Consider the following 13,394-nt stretch of genomic DNA (forward strand, 5'->3'; position numbering starts at 1 on the left):
TTGAGAGCTGGATTTTCTGTTAGAAACTCAGTTACACTGAAGTATGTGAAAACTCACAGATGGCAAAGTGGAATTTCAACTGAATATACATTTGATGTGATTATGTGTCTCATTTATTCCAGCCACAAATGAAATATTTTGCACTTATGAACTGTGCCATAGTTAAACTTGTTTTGTTGGTAGAATGTGAATAATGATGAACTGGGTTGAAAACTTTAAAGCTTAGGGAAGCCTTGCCCTTTTTACTCTGTGAACATAGATATTCCACTGCCCCTTGAAGCACACTGCTCTTGATGATGTGCCATCTCTTTTCCTTTTTACTTTTAAGTTTAGAGAATACATGTTATGGTCAAATATATGCCAAGGTTATCATTAATGATTTAAAGAAAGGAAAGAAAAGAAAGCTTACGTTTGTATAGCATATACACAGAGCAAAACTTATTTCTATATGTATTACATTTCATATAATCTTTACAATAATTTTTGAGCTATGTATTGTCATGTTTATATATGAGGAAGTAAGACTTGGAGTGGTTAAATGCTTTGCTCAAGGTCACATAGCTATTAAGTGGAAGAACTAGCTAGGTAAGACTTCACCTAGGTCTTGGATGTTTAGTCTATTTTTAATTTGTTCATTCATTCATAAGATATGTATTGAACACCTATTATATTCCAGGTATTGTGCTACAAACTGGTGTATAGTGATGAGCAAAGAGACAATATTTGTCACCTATTGAAGTTTACAGTCTAATGGCAGGGAAGGGAGGGGTGTGGAAGCAGGCAGTCAAATAAGGGTGGAAAAATGAGTAAGGGCTCTAAAGGAGAACTCAAGCCAGAGGACGTTAATGCACTGGGAGTCATCGGTACCAAACTAAGTCATTGAACTGGGGTTTGAAAGGAAAAGAAAGGAGATAACTTTCTGAAACCGAAGGTGTGTGTGTAAAAGGGATGTGGGAACTGGGGTGGGGTAATGTTTTGAAATAGGAGCAGCATATATCAAAACCCCAGTGTGGCAGGGAGTTTTTGATGTTTTCAGAGAAGTAGAACTTGGTCAGTGTGGCTGAAGCACAGAAGGCCTAAGGAGTAGAGTGATAAGAGGTGGAAGGAGGCAGGAACCGGACTATACGTGGCCTTCAAAACCCTGTGAAAGATTTAATCTAAGGCAATGGGATGCATCTGAAGAACTCCATTATGGGTTTTCAGAGTTGTGTGAAAATGGCAAGATTTGCATTTTGAAAACTCCCTGGAGGTGACATGTGGCAAGTGGATTGAAAGGTAGATAGGCAGTGGAGAAGATCAAGAAAAATGAGATTTGAGAAAGAGCTGGATTAGTGACTTCTATATTTATAAACAATATTCATATCCCACTAGTTTTTGATTTATCAGTTTCAGGCATCGACTTCCTGCTGTGTTTTCTGAACATTTTAAACTCCCCATTTTATTTCTCACTGTTTGCTCATTTTAATAATATTATAATGTTAGTTAAATCAGTGGTTGCATTATTACTTTAATATGACCTTGTAAACATTATTTCCTGATGATTCATGTAATGAATTATGATTATAATTTTTGTTTCATGTAACTTCTTGTTTTTCTGGGGTCAATAATTGTCTTCATTTTTCACTTGCTTAGATTTCTATAGATCTGCTTTTTTAGTTTGCCAAATGTTTCAATGCATACCTTTAATTTTTTTCAAATTCATAAATACATCAAATGATCTATGAGTTCCAATTTTTCTCCCAGAAACCTCCCTTTGACATACCTCTATCCCCTCTTCCCACCTATATTGGTTGTTCTCCAGGCCAGCTGCTTAGCTGTTGACCTGGAGTTGTCCTTTATTGTCACCATAGTATTACTTTCTCTGCTCTTCTCTGAAAAGTCCCATGCTGTTCTGACGTCTCCATATCATATGTACTCATTTTCTTCCTGTCTTTAAAGTCTTTTAGTAATTCATCTGATCTCTGGTATTTTGAAACTGTAGGATTATGGAACTATGTGTATTAAAAATATTATGATACGTTGTTTTTTTATAAATTGTGGATGCATTCAATTGTAGGTTCAAGTTTTCCTAATATTATTTTTTTCATAACTCCTTCCTCTGTTCCCTCTTCTCTCTACTTTTAGACTCCTATTAGTTGGATGTTGGCCCTCATAGGCTTAACACCAAGCCTCCATTTTTCTCATCAAAGTCCCTCCTTTCCTCATCTTCTCACTTCTATATGTCTTAATTTTTGTTCTTTCTGTGAGAGCTTCTGATTTTTTTCAATTTCATATTTTGTATTAATTTGATTACCATGTTCTTGATTTCAAGTATCTTTTTCTTTTTCTCCTATTTTCTTTGATTTATGCATTCTGCTATTTTGTTTGGTTACAATATCTCCTTATCTCTTTGTCCCAGAGAAAATGTTATAGCTTTAATTAAAGAAGTATTTGATTCCTTGTGTCTCCCTTTTCACTTTTGATTATTTTTTTCTCTATATTTCATGCAAGAAGCTTTCCTCAAATATCTTCCGATCTATGGACATACATCCACATGTCAATGGTTCCATACCTGTAATGGCAGGTAATGTGATTTGGATCAGCCCTCATATTGAGAACAACTGTAAGGAAAGAGATTTAAAAATAATAAAAATTTCAACTGCAAGGAATTAGGGTAATTCTGAACTTATATTCACATTATTATGTTACCTCAAATACATAAAAGAAAAATTACAATAAAGTAATTACAAGAAAAATAGATTAACCCACAATCATAGTGATAAAATTTTTCACCTCTTTCAGTAATTGATAGAAAAGATAGACAGAAAATTAGAAATATTGATTTTAGAAAATTACAGATTTTTTAGAAGTACAGTTTACCCTTGAACAAGGTAGGGGTTAAGGGTGCTAACTCCTGTGCAGTCAAAAATCTGCATACTGTTCTCTTCCCTCAAAAACAAAGGAATTGATAAATGACCCACCCGAGGTCATTTGTGAAGAAATTCTTAAACATCAGTTGTGAAGAAAAATGTGAATAAAACCACACATGTTTTCAGAAATTATGCAAGTGAGAAGATCATGGAGAGACATCTTTAATATGAGGAAAGAAAATTGTCAACCAAAATATTATACACCCAGCGAAAATATCTTTCAAAATGAAGAAAAAATAAAAACTCTTTCAGAAAAATGAAACCTGAGACAATTTTTCATTAGCAGATCTGCACTACAGTAAAAAATGTTATATATATATATAAAATATATATAACATATAATATATATAGAATATATAATTATATAAAATATATAATTATAATAACAATACTCATAATAACTCCAAATCCACATATCTATCAATGGTCCAATGTATAAATAAAGTGAATGAAACTTGAAGGTGAATGAAGGAACTACTGTTATACACAACTACATTGGACAAATCTTACAAACATATTGAGGAAAAGGAATACATAATATATAATCCCATTTACAAAAATTTTAAAGACATAAAACTAATCTGTGGTGTTTGTAGTCAGGATAATAGTTACCTTTGAGGAAGAGGGAGGGGCTAATTATGGGAGGGCTCTAAGCAGGGCTTCTGGGTTGCTGGTAATGATTCATTTCTTAATTTGGGGGTGGTTATAAGAGTTTGCTCACTGTGGCATAATTCATTGATCTTTACATTTGAATTTGCGCACTTTCTGTATGTGTATCGTTTAATAAAAACATTTTTTAAAGTGCTAAGAAGTTGTTGGGAATTGTGTATAAAGATAGGACTTAACCTGTAGGTGTTATTGCAGGTGACTAGACAGTGGGTGGCTCTTTTTGGTTATGGAAAACCTAAATGTCAATAACTGAAAGGACCTGTTTTAGGAGAGAATGAATAAAAAGGAATTTAGACCTATTGCCAAAAGCCAAAGGTACATCAGGCAGATGCAGTGGGCCCCAGATTAGAATGCTAAGAGGTATAAGGGAGAGTAGAGGAGGCTTAGGTAATAAAAACATTCACCTTGCTCCACTGTGAGTGAAGGGGTCAGGCAGGGCATAGAAAAAGAGAACCAAAAGGAAAGTATAAAAAGTGGTCCTGCATGTGAGAACTGCCCTAGGGAAACTGGGGAGATGTGAAGATATATATTATATGAGTCTAAAACAAAAATACGCATGGATTATTAAAAAATAACAATCATTTTAAAAGGCACTTTGATGCGCCCCAGTCCATCCCTAATTGAGATAAGTACTTATCAAAATTCTTAAACAAATAGAAAAAACATAATTATAAAACATGCTTTTACTAAAAAGTGTATTTTATATGTTTTTCCATATAAATACATACATAAATGCTTTTTTGATGGTGTACAGTTTTCAACTGTATCAGCGTATTTTAATTAATTTAAATGATCTATTATAAGATGTATTAAATGATCTATTAAACAATCTATTATTATAATATATTTAATTCATTCTTTCACTCATTTCTTCATTCATTCACTTATTGAGAGACAATTCCTTGACTTAGGAAGAGATCTTAGTGACTAGAAAAGTTTGCGAATAAACCACTATCATTTTGCATGTGTATGCAGCAATTGTAAGATAGGCCCATTTTAGGAATTTAAAAACTATGAAAGCAAGCAATGGCTTAAAATTGAGACAAATGTTATATTTGAAAAAGGAAAAATACCAGAGACCTATTTTATAAGTGAAAATTATGGGAACCGTCTACAGCAGGGGTCCCCCACCCCTGGGCCACGGACCAGTAGCGGTCCGTGGCCTGTTAGGAACCAGGCCGCACAGCAGGAGGTGAGCGCCAGGTGAATGAGCAAAGCTTCATCTGCTGCTCCCCATCACTCGCATTGCCGCCTGAACCATCCTCCCCTCCCCCGGCCCCCGGCCGTGGAAAAATTGTCTTCCAGGAAACCGGTCCCTGGTGCCAAAAAGGTTGGGGACCGCTGATCTACAGTGACACAATTTCCCCTTACCATGGTGTGGTGGGCAGATGGGAAGTAGGAGCCATGGCAGTAAAGGAAGCCTTGCCTTTTCCACCTTTACCTTTTAACGCACACTTGAGAATTGCCAGCAGCATCTCTGCAAGCAGTCTACTACTCCATTCCAAATTAAAAGGAACACTACCCATCTTAAGATCTGTAGTATGATCAAAAGTGTCCATCTTCCTAGGAGGTTTACCTCTTTTGCATCTTTCTGGACCCCTAGAAATAATTACCTTCCTGAATTTTATGTTTATTCCCTTGTCTTAAAAAAATAAATTTATCACACATATGTGTTTCCTTAAATAACATTGTTAAGATTATCTTACTTTTGAGCTTTAGCAATATGATATGAAATTGTATCATATCATTTGTAGTTTTCTGTGACTTGGTTTTTTAATAGAATTTTATTCTGGGATTCATCTATGTTGGCATACATAGCTATGGTTCATTATTGTATGTTACATTGTGTGCATATATCATAATTTATCCCTTCTGCTATTGATGAATGTTTGAGTTGTTTCTATTTTTATTTTCATGTAGTATACAGTACTGCTATGAATGTATTTATACATGTATCTTGATGAACATGTTGCAAGAGTTTCCCTAAGGCATATACCTATAGCTCTGACAGGTGTAGCCAAAAGTTAAATGAGCGGTTGGTCACAGCAATTCTGTGAGAAGGAAGGAGGTTCACAAAATACAAAGATAGAACTGTTTTATGAAATTTTCAAGGACAGAATGAATATTTTACATTTTCCTAAAGATATCAGAGCACAGTGAGACTTGAAAGGGCAAGGAGCTAATATTATGGGTTGCACTGCTGTGGAAAATAGAATGACAATTTCTCAAAAAATTAAACATAGAATATCATATGATCTAGCAGTTCCACTACTGGGTAAATACCCTAACGAATTGAAAGCAGTGACTCAAGTATTTGTACATCAATATTCATAGCAACATTATTTTCAAAAGCCAAAAGATAGAAACAACTTAAATGTCCACCAGTGGATGAATGGATAAACAAAATGTAGTATACACATACAATGGAATATTATTCAGCCTTAAAAAAGCAAGGAAATTCTAACACATGCTTTGACATGGGTGAACCTTAAAGACATTATGCTAAGTGAAATAAGGCAGACACAAAAGGACAAATACTGTATGATTCCTCTCATATAAGGTAATTGGAGTAGTGAAATTCATATGGACAGAGAATAGAATGCTGGGTGCCAGGTGCTGAGCGTAGGGGAAATGGGAAGTTATTGTTTAGTGGGTATAGAGTTTCAGTTTGGAAAGATGGAAAAGTTCTGGAGATGGTCAGTAGTGATGGTAACACAGCAATGTCAATGTCACTGAACTGTACTCCAAAAAATGGTAAAAATGGTAAATTTTATGTGATGTATATTTTGCCAAAATAAAAAAATTGAGTTATATAACATTAAAATATTTATAACCATATGTATAAACTAGGCAGTATTTTTTTTGTTATTATTATTATTCACCATTGTTTGAATGCGATTGGATATGAGAGTACAGTTTGTAAAAGAGTATAACCAAATATAAATATTCTCAATACATGCCAGAGTTCATTATAAGAAACTACGAATAGCATAGACATTAATGTCTCTAGTTGCATTTGCATTTTGCATGTGCTTGTTTGCACACACATATAACCAAACTCAAAAACATAACCTGAAGATCAATTCAGTGAAAAAAAAGTCAAATTTATTCTAACGTATTGATTAACCAGGCATACCTAAGATAATAGTGACATGGCTAAAAATATCTATTTTTGTCTTTTTCAGATAATACAGCTTCAATCAAAGAGAATAGAACCTACTGTTTCCTTTGTAAGTACCTGTATATTGCAGTTTAATATTGCAAAGACCAGAAACTCTTTTCCTTATGTTTTCATTGAGCACTCTTGTTTTGAATTAGGCATCCTTAGTACTAAGCATTCATTTTTACCAAGTGGAATATAATTTGGGGTGCTTTTGTCAATAGTTCACCACCCTCTGCATTTTATTAGGTAATTTCTTTGTCATCAGTTGTGTTTGTAACACTACCGAGCCAGCCTCATCAATGAGTTCCATTAACAACCTGTTTACTCCTCTTTTCAAATCATTAATAAAGTTGTTAAATAAAACCGAGCCGAACAAAGAACTCCTTGGCAGCCTATGAGACACAAAACCTGAACTGAAAATAGAACAATTTATCATTTCTCTACTCACAGACTTTCATCCAGTATTAAATCTATTTGATGGTACTTTTATGTAGGGCAATGGGAATTAATTTTGTTAGCTGCATTTCACGGTGTTTTAAACTCCCATCTCATTTAATACAATAGTTTTCTCAGATAGGTCTCTAGAAAGTCGCAGTGCAGGAGGAGAGGAAATGACGCAGTTTAGAAGGCTATTATGTTTCAATGCTAACCAAATCCATTGTAGGTAGGAGAAACTTTGAAGGAGTAGAGACATCTTACAAAGGCAGCTGACCTCGTCAGGCCAAATATCACGATGGATAATTTGATTTAAAAATAAGAACATTATAGAGGTAGGGATAGGGAGAGGAGTAACATTTGAGGAAGAGTATCGCTATTTTAAGTAGTTACTTTTAGATGGGAAGTTATTGGCTCTTGATCATGCTGACCAATAGATCTTATTGTGATGATGGAACAATTCTATAATCTGCGCTGCCCAGTAGAGTAAGCCCTACTACCTGTGAATTTTGAGCCCTTAACTTAGCGCTAAAGTAACTGAAAAAGTAAATTTTTAATTTTATTTAACTTTAAGTAATCACATATGACTAGTGGCTACCATACTGGACAGCACAATTCAAGAGTTATATGGTAGCTACATTGGAAGCCAAAGAGGAGAAAGCAGAAACTTTTTACCTAAGGATCACTCTAATTCATACCTTAGAACAAGGGCAGCGAGGTAAAGAGTTCTTTCGTTTTCTTTTTTCATGGTGCAACCAGAGTCACCAAATGAAATGAAAGCAAGCACTCACTTTGTCCATAGTGCAATTAAGGGCAACTTCCTTTGTATTAAACTCATCAGAAACTGGAACATGCTAAATGGAACAAAAGAGAAAGAGAATTTATCTTCAAGTAATATTTTAAAATATACTTACTTCAGGGGTTTATCACCATGTTTTGCATGCACCTACTAATATTTTAATTATATTTGAACAAAATTTTGCCCTCTGTGATCTTCTAGACTGTATTCATTCATTCATTCATATTTACTGAAAAATTGTTATACAGTAGACATTAAATTAGTTGTGATTTTTTCCTTTTTTCTTTCAGTTTTATTGAGACATAATTGACATACAGCACTGTACAAGCTTAAGGTGTACAGCATAATGATTTGACTTAGATCAGGAAATGACTGTCACAATAAGTTTAGTGAACATCCATCATCTTATACAGATACAAAATTAAAGAAATAGAAGAAAATGTTTTGTGATGAGAACACTTAGGATTTACTCTCTTAACAATGTTCATATATAACATACAGTAGTACGTTACTATAGTATAACTATTGTTATATAGTTAGTACAGTAGTAGTATAACATACAACTTTCATATATAACATATATTTATCATGTTGTGCATTACATCCCTAGTACTTATTTATCTTGTAACTAGAAGATAATTTTAAGAAGTGTTTATTTTTTTATCATTTAAGGGTATCTTCTACTTATTTTCTAATAATTTAAATTAGATTCTTATTTTCTTTTTCTGCCCCAATGCCTTTCTTGATCAACATGCCCCTATGGTACTTTGATGCCATCTACAGCTTCTCAAAAATAGCAGGTTCTTTAGGTTTTCTATTTATTAATGGAGTGCAGTAGCTATAATATGTATGAGTTATGAAAGACTTTTCACCTAACTGAAAGTTTTATGGAAAAATTTATGAAAAATTATTGCCATTTTATGACAGAATAAATCTTTTTCCATAAGGGATAATCTCAGGCCCAGTATTCTCAATATTTTTATTTGTAACTAGAAAAGTAGAGCTTACAGGACATTGACTAAAGTGACAATAGACAGTAAATTGGGTTGATAGCTGATCGTTCCTGCTATGTAGACTTTATGATTCTATAAGCATGTACATGCAGATTTTTACATGTTCATAAGTTGTCTTTTTTTTTTTTTGGATAAATAGCTAGGAGTGGAATTGCTGGGTCATATGGTAAATGTATGTTTAAATTTTTAAGAAACTACCAGACTATTTTCCAAAATTACTGTATCATTTTTTATTCCCATGAGCAATGTGTGAGAGTTCCAGTTGTTCTGCATTCTTGGTGATATTTGTGGTTGTCAGCTTTTTCTTTTAGATTGTAAATATATTGTGATACCTCACTGTGGATTTAACTTACATTTCCATATGAGTAATGATGTTGAGCATCTTTCATGTGGTTATATGTCATCAGTATCTCTTTAGTGAAGTGTCTGTTCAAATCTTTTGCCAACTTTTTAATAGGGTTGTTTGTTTTCTTATTATTAAGTTATGAGTCCTTCATGTATTACGGATGCAAGCTATTTTCCAAATATATGTTTTGCAAATATTTTCTCCTGGTCTGTGGTTTGCCTTTTTATTTTCTTATTAGTGTGTTTTGCGAGCAGAAATTTTAATTTTGAAGATGTACAGTTTATAAAATTTTTGTGGACTGCAATTTTTCTATCCTATCTATAGTATCTTTGCCTAATTCAAAATCACAAAGATTTTCTTCTGTGTTTCCTTTTAAAAGTTTTGGGTTTTACATCAAGGCCTATGATCCATATTAAGTTAATCTGTAAATATGGTATGAAGACCTAGGTTCTTTTTTTTTTTTTTTAACTGTTTTTCTAATTGTTTCCACACTGTTTTCTGAAAAAGCTATTTTTTATCCATTAAATTACTTTGGCGACTTTTAAAAAAATCAGTGGCTTATATATATATGGATTTATTTCTGTACTCGCCATTTTGTAACATTGTTCTGCATGTCAGTAATTTTCAGTTTTATAGTAAACCTAGAAATAAAGAAATCTATCTTTATTCTTTTTCAAAATTGCTTCTGTTATTCTAGGTTCTTCATTTTTCCAGCCAAGTTTTATAACCAGCTTGTTGAGTTCTACCAAAAAAAAAAGGGGGGGGGGGCGGTGTTTGGGATTTTGATTGGGATTGCATTGAATCTACAGATCAATTCAGAGAAAAATGAAATCATACTAATACTCAGTTTTCTTATCCATGAATATAGTATATGTCTCTATTTAGGTCTTTGATTTCTCTAGTCAAAATTTTGTAGTTTTAAGTATACAAATCTTGCACCTCTTTTGTTTAATTTATCCTCAGATTATCCCATTAAATACCTAGGTATTTAATGTTTTTGATGCTTTTATATTTATGGTATTTATTTGTATGTAATCATTATATATAAAATGTATTATTTTATATCACACATTATAAAATATTATATAATATAATACATTTATATTTATTTAGCTTACATGACATAGATTATATAAATATAATAATAATATACATTTTTCCTATATATATATTTTGGTATATTAATTTTTATCCAGTGACATTTAGGAATGGTTTGTCTTATTGATGGATTTATCAATTTATCATTATGTAATGTCCCTCTTTAAATCTCTAGTAATTCAGAACCTTGTTCTGAAGTGTATTTTGTCTAATACTTATATAATCAGTTCAGCTTTTTTATTTAATTAGTTTTCACAATGTTTTCAATCCTTTTAACTTATCCTTTTCTTTATACTTAAAGCAAGTTTCTTATAGACAATATATAGTTAGGTTTTTCTTTGTTATTCAGTTTTGAAAATCTCTGTCTTAATTGGGGGTGATTAGACAATTTACATTTTACTTAATTATTGGTAACATTGTTTAAATTTATCTTCCTTGTTTTTTCCTATCTGTGCAATTTGTTCTTTGTTTCTTTTTTCTATCTTTTAAAAAAATTAGTATGTTTAAAAATAATTTTGTTTTTCTCCACTATTAGTTAATAGGTTATACTATTTTTTCTTTTTTAGTGGTTGTCTTCAAGGGCTTATAAGGTACATCTTTGCCTTATGACAAGCTACTTTCAAATAATAATGTACTAGTACATAAGTAGCTTCTGAATCTTACAACAGTACACTTCCAAATCCTCTCTCCCATCTTTTGAGATATTGTTGCCACATACATTAATATTATGTATGGTTTAAACCCCATAATAATGTTTTTACAGTTTTTGCTGTAAACAGTCAGATTTCTTTTAAGTGATTAAAAATAAGAAAATTGTCTTTTATGTTTACTTTCATTTGTATAATTACCAGTGATCTTCATTTCTTTGTGTAGATTCTATTCCAGTGTGGTGTCATACTTACTCTTCCTAAAGACTTTCCTTTAACATTTCTTTTCTTTTTTTTAATTAATTTATTTATTTTTGGCTGCACTGGGTCTTTGTTGCTGTGCACGGGCTTTCTCTAGTTGTGGTGAGCAGGGGCTACTCTTCGTTGCAGTGTGTGGGCTTCTCTTGTTGTGGAGCATGGGCTTTAGGCAAGCAGGCTTCAGTAGTTGTGGCTCGCAGGCTCTAGAGCACAGACTCAGTAGTTGTGGCACATGGGCTTAGTTGCTCCACGGCATGTGGGATCTTCCCAGACCAGGGCTCGAACCCATGTCCCTGCATTGGCAGGCGGATTCTTAACCACTGGGCCACCAGGGAAGCCCTCCTTTAACATTTCTTGCAATGCAGTTCAGCTGGAAGAGAATTCTTTCTGATATTTTTCTTTTCCACTGAAAAAAAGCATTTATTTTGCCTTCAGTTTTGAAAAGTATTTTTGCTGGGTATAGAATTCTGGGTTGACAATCTGGTTTTTTTTTTCTTTTCATTTTTCTTCCTTTTAGTAGTTTAAAGATGGCACTCCATTGACCCTAACTTGAATAGTAGAGATATACTTCCTGCTTGCATGTCCCTGAGATCTTACATCTATGAGTTGATGTCTTTAAACATGTTGGAGAAATTTGTGGCTATATTTCTTTTCTTCTAGGATTCCAATTTCATTTACATTAGAGCATTCAGTATTTTACCACAGTTCTTGAACTCTCTCTCTTTTGTGCGCTCTCTCTCTGAGTTTTCTGATCCATGAATTTGGTATATCTTTCCATTTATTTAAGTCTTTGATTTTTTTAATCAATATATTTTAGTTTTCAGAATACTTATCTCACACCTCATTTATCAGATTTATCCCTAGATTATCCCAGTAAATACCTGGGTATTTAATATTTTTTTATTGAAGTATAGTTTATTTACAATGTTGTGTTAGTTTCTGTTACACAGCAAAGTGATTCAGTTATACATATATATATATTCTTTTTCATTATAGGTTATTACAAGATATTGAATATAGTTTCCTGTGCTATACAGTAGGACTTGTTTATCTGTTTTTTATATCATAGATTGTATATGCTAATCCCAAACTCCTAATTTATCCCTCCCCCCATTCCCCTTTGGTAACCTTAAATTTGTTTTTTATGTCTGTGAGTCTATTTCTGTTTTGTAAATAAGTTCTTTTGTGTCATATTTTAGATTCCACATGTAAATGATATCATAAAATATTTGTCTTTGTCTGACTTACTTCACTTAGTATGATAATCTCTAGGTCCATCCATGTTACTGCAAATGACATTATTTCATTCCTTTTTATGGCTGAGTAGTATTCCTATGTGTGTGTGGGTGTGTGTGTGTGCACGCGTGCACACACACGTGCACCACATCTTCTTTATCCATTCATCTGTCAGTGGACATTTAGGCTGCTTCCATGTCTTGGCTATTGTAAATAGTGCTGCTATGAACATTGGGGTGCATATATCTTCTCAAATTAGAGTGTTATCCAGATATATGCCCAGGAATGGGATTGCTGGATCATATGGTAACTCTATTTTTAGTTTTTTAAGCAACCTCCATATTGTTTTCCATAGGAAACAATGGAAAAATAGGAAATTTACATAACGACCAACAATGTAGGAGGATTCCCTTTTCTCCACATCCTCTCCAGCATTTATTGTTTGTGGATCTTTTAATGATGGCCATTCTGACCAGTGTGAGGTGATACCTCATTGTAGTTTTGATTTGCATTGCTCTGATGATTAACAATTTTGAGCAATTTTTCATGTGCCTCTTTGCCATCTGTATGTCTTCTTTGGAGAAATGTCTATTTAGGTCTTCTGTCTATTTTTTGATTGGGTTGTTTTTTTGTTATTGAGTTGTATGAGCTGTTTGTATATTTTGGAAATTAAATCCTTGTTGGTCGCATCATTTGAAATATTTTCTCCCAGTCCGTATGTTGTCTTTTCATTTTGTTTATGGTTTCCTTTGCTGTACAAAAGCTTGTAAGTCTGATTAGGTCCTATTTGTTTATTTTTGCTTTTATTTATATTGCCTTGG

This window comes from Balaenoptera ricei, chromosome 1, assembly GCF_028023285.1.
Source record: "Balaenoptera ricei isolate mBalRic1 chromosome 1, mBalRic1.hap2, whole genome shotgun sequence".
Lineage (NCBI taxonomy): Eukaryota > Metazoa > Chordata > Mammalia > Artiodactyla > Balaenopteridae > Balaenoptera > Balaenoptera ricei.